Source organism: Odocoileus virginianus, chromosome 5 (assembly GCF_023699985.2).
Source record: "Odocoileus virginianus isolate 20LAN1187 ecotype Illinois chromosome 5, Ovbor_1.2, whole genome shotgun sequence".
NCBI lineage: Eukaryota > Metazoa > Chordata > Mammalia > Artiodactyla > Cervidae > Odocoileus > Odocoileus virginianus.
Genome location: NC_069678.1, coordinates 37,630,189 through 37,636,712, shown reverse-complemented (window position 1 = coordinate 37,636,712; position 6,524 = coordinate 37,630,189).

Sequence of the window (6,524 nt, the reverse complement as noted above, 5' to 3'; positions counted from 1 at the left end):
GAGAATTCCATGGACTCTATAGTCCATGCGGTCATGAAGAGTCAGACACAACTGAATGACTTTCACTTTCACTTTCTTTCCCTTGGGCTTTTTTGATTGAGGACTTCCTTGGGACTTTGACTTATTCTTTTCATGGCCTTCCAGCTGTTTCAAGGCCTCTGTGCTCTACATCAGGAGTTCTAAGCCAGGATTCCCCAAAGGTCATTCTACTGAACAGTGAGCCTCTGGAATGCTCCTTGACAAAATTATTTCATGGCCAAGTAAGTTTGAGAAATCTCTTGTTCCCTTGTTAGGGCTTTGCCAGGAATAGAAAAGAGCAGAGGGAAGAAGGGAGGGAGGGAGGAAGGGTTCTATAACTTACTTCTCACATAATCCTTTTTCTCCTGCAAGTAACTGATCCTTCTGTATACTGCTCTGTGTTGATTCATATAATCTTCTCTCAATGTTCAACCCATTTTCTGAGTTTGAGTTAAATTCTCTGAGTGGTTTCATTACCCTTTTCATAAGGTCCCACTTATTAATCTGATTGTGGCACCTGGGAAGAGCAATTTCTCTTCTCTGTCTTTGGAAGTACCTAGCAAAGTTCTCAGCACACAGATGATGCACAAACACTTTGGTATAACAACCGATGATTGAAAAACACTGGCACCTAAATGTAATCAAATCCATACTATACACTGCCGGGAGCCAGCACATGATATCCCACCCATGACAAGATCATGAGGAGAAGACCTGACAAGCAAGGCAGATCAGGACCTCAGGGATTTCAAAAAGCTGCCCCTGCACTCACCTTAAGATGATGTCTGTCTTTCTGATGCTTGCTATATTAGACTACTTCCTAATTTCTGTGACACAGGTAGAAGGCCTTCCCTGATCTCTTTCCAAACAGAATCAACTTAGAACTTTAATCAATATGTCCCCCGGATGGTGGTATCCTATAAGATTATCCAGGATGAAAGGAGTGTTTCGATCTAGACACCTTTACTGGCATTCTAGCCTGCTTGGCAAATGCGTACTAACGCACATGACTGCTCAAAACACCTTAATCATGAACAGCATAAAGAACCTGATCACACAAAAGGCCTAATAGGCACAGAGCCCTTCAGTGGGTGAGGAAGCCCTATTAGAGAACACAAAAAAACATTATTCTAAACATGGTTATTGGATCAACGTTTGCTTGCTGTGTTTTTGCTCTTAATGTGCTGAGGTTGTGCAGTGGAAACTATTGTTAATATAGTTAAAGATTTAGAAAAATAAGAGTTTAGCCCTAGTGTGGAAACAATAAGATAATTGTTAATTTTAACCAAGAGTGCTAAGCAGAGGCTGCCTCACCAGAGCCACAGAGTCTTTGTGTGGTAAACTTTTTAGATAAATTTAGCTGAGAACTTCTGCAAAAAGACTGACCTTTGTGTTAACAGGATTATATTTCTACTATGTTGCAACCTACTGTACCATGAGACTGCAACTTTTCTGTTTTCTGCTAAGCTCAAGGCAAAATAGAACAATAAAAAATAGACTACAGAAAACAGCTTTGTATTCACCTAGGTCATAAAATGGAGAAGGCAATGGCACCCCACTCCAGTACTCGTGTCTGGAAAATCCCATGGATGGAGGAGCCTGGTAGGCTGCAGTCCATGGGTTCTCGAAGAGTGGACATGGCTGAGCGACTTCACTTTCACGTTTTACTTTTATGCATTGGAGAAGGAAATGGCAACCCACTCCAGTGTTCTTGCCTGGAGAATCCCAGGGATGGGGTCACACAGAGTCGGACTGTGTGAAGTGACTTAGCAGTAGCACTTAGCAGGTCATAAAACACCAATGGGCCCCAAGGCCGGAAGATAATGTACTAAAATCTACTATGGAAAAAGACTCTCATAAACAAAAAAATATGCAAAAAACATCCTGGACTCGTAAAGGGCAAACTGACGTAATGTTAAACTAAATCTGTATGCTTATCTTTCATCTCCCCTTAAAAAATGTACTAACTTAGGGTATAAAGGCTACAGTGAAAAATAAAGCAAGGCCAGACCCTGCTGCACACCCCAGTCTGGTTTCTCTTTCTCTCTCTCTCTCTCTCTCTCTCTCTCTCTCTCTCTCTCGCCAACACAGTTCATCCTGAGGGTACCCCTGGATCCTGCTGAGGCTGGACCCCGGCAACACACCAACATTTGTTCCATGCATTTGGTACTAGTATTAGAAAGAGTAAATGCAGAAATAAAAGCAAAGTACTAGATTTGTCCCCATTTTACGGATTATAAAACCTGAGGCTCTCAGAGACTGTGAATTGTCAGAAGTCCAAGACTAGTAAACGTGAATTTGGACCTGAATTTGGAGCCATCTAGATCTGTCTGATTTTGAAGCCAATGCTCTTTCTATCAATGTATAGTTTGAGGCTCATAACAATACTTCAGATATGGGATACTTATTATCCCCATAGTTAATGAGGAAAAAGAGTCAGAAGGTAAGAAATAAGTCAGCCTAAATATTCTTGTGTACTTTAAAATATACCCTTCGTATGTTGGTTACAGTGTTCTATGGATATTCAATAGATATTCAATAGAACTTAATAGAACTCAGTGGAATTCCTTTCTTTGCTCTTCATCCCGTTCTATGTCTCCAAATTTCCATCTAGCAATATATACAAATAAATAGTAATATAACATAAATATGAATAAAACTAATCTTCACCTGAAAAATTACCTTCTATTAAATTGAAGAGAGAGTTAAATAATAATCTACTAAATGGCAAAGATTAAATCAGTGGGAATAATAAGAGCAAGTGTGGACAGAACATATTGTAATGCTAGTGCTATGGTGGATTCTCATTTAAAATATTATCTCAGGCTTATGCCTCAACTGACAACTTCAGGACCGCCAGTAATCATTTAAAACTGGCAGAAATGACAATTTTTATTTTTTTATTTTATTTATTAATTTTTCATTTATTTTTTATTAGTTGGAGGCTAATTACTTCACAACATTGTAGTGGGTTTTGTCATACATTGACATGAATCAGCCATGGATTTACATGTATTCCCCATCCCGATCCCCCCTCCCACCTCCCTCTCCACCCAATTCCACTGGGTCTTCCCAGTGCACCAGCCCTGAGCACTTGTCTCATGCATCCCACCTGGGCTGGTGATCTGTTTCACCCTAGATAATATACATGTTGTTCTCTTGAAACATCTCACCCTCGCCTTCTCCCACAGAGTCCAAAAGTCTGTTCTGTACATCTGTCTCTCTTTTTCTGTTTTGTATATAGCGTTATCATTACCATCTTTCTAAATTCCATATATATATATGTTAGTATGCTGTAATGGTCTTTATCTTTCTGGCTTACTTCACTCTGTATAATGGGCTCCAGTTTCATCCATCTCATTAGAACTGATTCAAATGAATTCTTTTTAATGGCTGAGTAATATCCCATGGTGTATATGTACCACAGCTTCCTTATCCATTCGTCTGCTGATGGGTATCTAGGTTGCTTCCATGTCCTGGCTATTATAAACAGTGCTGTGATGAACATTGGGGTGCACGTGTCTCTTTCAGATCTGGTTTTCTCAGAGTGTATACCCAGAAGTGGGATTGCTGGGTCATATGGCAGTTCTACTTCCAGTTTTTTAAGGAATCTCCACACTGTTCTCCATAGTGGCTGTACTAGTTTGCATTCCCACCAACAGTGTAAGAGGGTTCCCTTTTCTCCACACCCTCTCCAGCATTTATTGCTTATAGACTTTTGGATGGCAGCCATCCTGACTGGCGTGTAATGGTACCTCATTGTGGTTTTGATTTGCATTTCTCTGATAATGAGTGATGTGGAGCATCTTTTCATGTGTTTGTTAGCCATCTGTATGTCTTCTTTGGAGAAATGTCTGTTTAGTTCTCTGGCCCATTTTTTGATTGGGTCATTTATTTTTCTGGAGTTGAGCTGGAGGAATTACTTGTATATTTTTGAGATTAATCCTTTGTCTGTTGCTTCATTTGCTATTATTTTCTCCCAATCTGAGGGCTGTCTTTTCACCTTGCTTATAGTTTCCTTTGTTGTGCAAAAGCTTTTAAGTTTCCTTAGGTCTCCATTTGTTTATTTTTGCTTTTATTTCCAATATTCTGGGAGGTGGGTCATAGAGGATCCTGCTGTGATTCATGTCGAAGAGTGTTTTGCCTATGTTCTCCTCTAGGAGTTTTATAGTTTCTGGTCTTACATTTAGATCTTTAATCCATTTTGAGTTTATTTTTGTGTATGGTGTTAGAAAGTGTTCTAGTTGCATTCTTTTACAAGTGGTTGACCAGTTTTCCCAGCACCACTTGTTAAAGAGGTTGTCTTTTTTCCATTGTATATCCTTGCCTTCTTTCTCGAAGATAAGGTGTCCATAGGTTTGTGGATTTATCTCTGGGCTTTCTATTCTGTTCCATTGATCTATATTTCTGTATTTGTGCCAGTACCATACTGTCTTGATGACTGTGGGTTTGTAGTAGAATCTGGTCTGGCAGCTTGATTTCTCCAGTTCCATTCTTCTTTCTCAAGATTACTTTGGCTATTCGAGGTTTCTAGTATTTCCATACAAATTGTGAAATTATTTGTTCTAGTTCTGTGAAAAATACCGTTGGTAGCTTGATAGGGATTGCATTGAATCTATAGATTGTTTTGGGTAGTATAGCCATTTTGACAATATTGATTCTTCCAATCCATGGACACGTTATGTTTCTCCATCTGTTTGTGTCCTCTTTGATTTCTTTCATCAGTGTTTAATAGTTTTCTATGTATAGGTCTTTTGTTTCTTTAGGTAGATATACTCCTAAGTATTTTATTCTTTTTGTTGCAATGGTGAATGGTATTGTTTCCTTAATTTCTCTTTCTGTTTTCTCATTGTTAGTGTATAAGAATGCAAGAGATTTCTGTGTGTTAATTTTATATCCTGCAACTTTACTATATTCGTTGATTAACTCTAGTAATTTTCTGGTAGAGTCTTTAGGGTTTTCTATGTAGAGGATCATGTCATCTGCAAACAGCGAGAGTTTCACTTCTTCTTTTCCTATCTGGATTCCTTTTACTTCTTCTTCTGCTCTGATTGCTGTGGCCAACACTTACAAAACTATGTTGAATAGTAGTGGTGAGAGTGGGCACCCTTGTCTTGTTCCTGATTTCAGGGGAAATGCTTTCAATTTTTCACCATTGAGCATAATGCTTGCTGTGGGTTTTTCATATATAGCTTTTATTATGTTGAGCTATGTTCCTTCTATTCCTGCTTTCTGGAGAGTTTTAATCATAAATGGATGTTGAATTTTGTCAATAGATGCTTTCTCTGCATCTATTGAAATAATCATATGGTTTTTATCTTTCAATTTGTTAATGTGGTGTATTACATTGATTGATTTGTGGATATTAAAGAATCCTTGCATTCCTGGGATAAAGCCCACTTAGTCATGGTGTATGATTTTTTTAATATGTTGTTGGATTCTGTTTGCTAGAATTTTGTTAAGGATTTTTGCATCTATGTTCATCAGTGATATTGGCCTGTAGTTTTCTTTTTTTGTGGCATCTTTTTCTGGTTTTGGAATTAGGGTGACGGTGGCCTCATAGAATGAGTTTGGAAGTTTACCTTCTTCTGCAATTTTCTGGAAGAGTTTGAGTAAGATAGGTGTTAGCTCTTCTCTAAATTTTTGGTAGAATTCAGCTATAAAGCCATCTGGTCCTGGGCTTTTGTTTGCTGAAAGATTTCTGATTACAGTTTCGATTTCCTTGCTTGTGATGGTTTTGTTAAGATCTTCTATTTCTTCCTGGTTCAGTTTTGGAAAGTTATACTTCTCTAAGAACTTGTCCATTTCTTCCAAGTTGTCTATTTTATTGGCATAGAGCTGCTGGTAGTAGTCTCTTATGATCCTTTGTATTTCAGTGTTGTCTGTTGTGATCTCTCCATTTTCATTTCTAATTTTGTTAATTTGGTTCTTCTCCCTTTGTTTCTTAATGAGTCTTGCTAATGGTTTGTCAATTTTGTTTATTTTTTCAAAAAACCAGCTTTTAGCTTTGTTGATTTTTGCTATGGTTTCTTTAGTTTCTTTTGCATTTATTTCTGCCCTAATTTTTAAGATTTCTTTCCTTCTACTAACCCTGGGGTTCTTCATTTCTTCCTTCTCTAATTGCTTTAGGTGTAGAGTTAGGTTATTTATTTGACTTTTTTCTTGTTTCTTGAGGTAAGCCTGTAATGCTATGAACCTTCCCGTTAGCACTGCTTTTACAGTGTCCCATAGGTTTTGGGTTGTTCTGTTTTCATTTTCATTCATTTCTATGCATATTTTGATTTCTTTTTTGATTTCTCCTATGATTTGTTGGTTATCCAGAAGTGTGTTATTTAGCCTCCATATGTTTGAATTTTTAATAATTTTTTGCCTGTAATTGAGACCTAATCTTACTGCACTGTGGTCAGAAAACATGACTGTAATGATTTCAATTTTTTTGAATTTTTCAAGACTAGATTTATGGCCCAGGATGTGATCTATTCTGGAGAAGGTTCCGTGTGCACTTG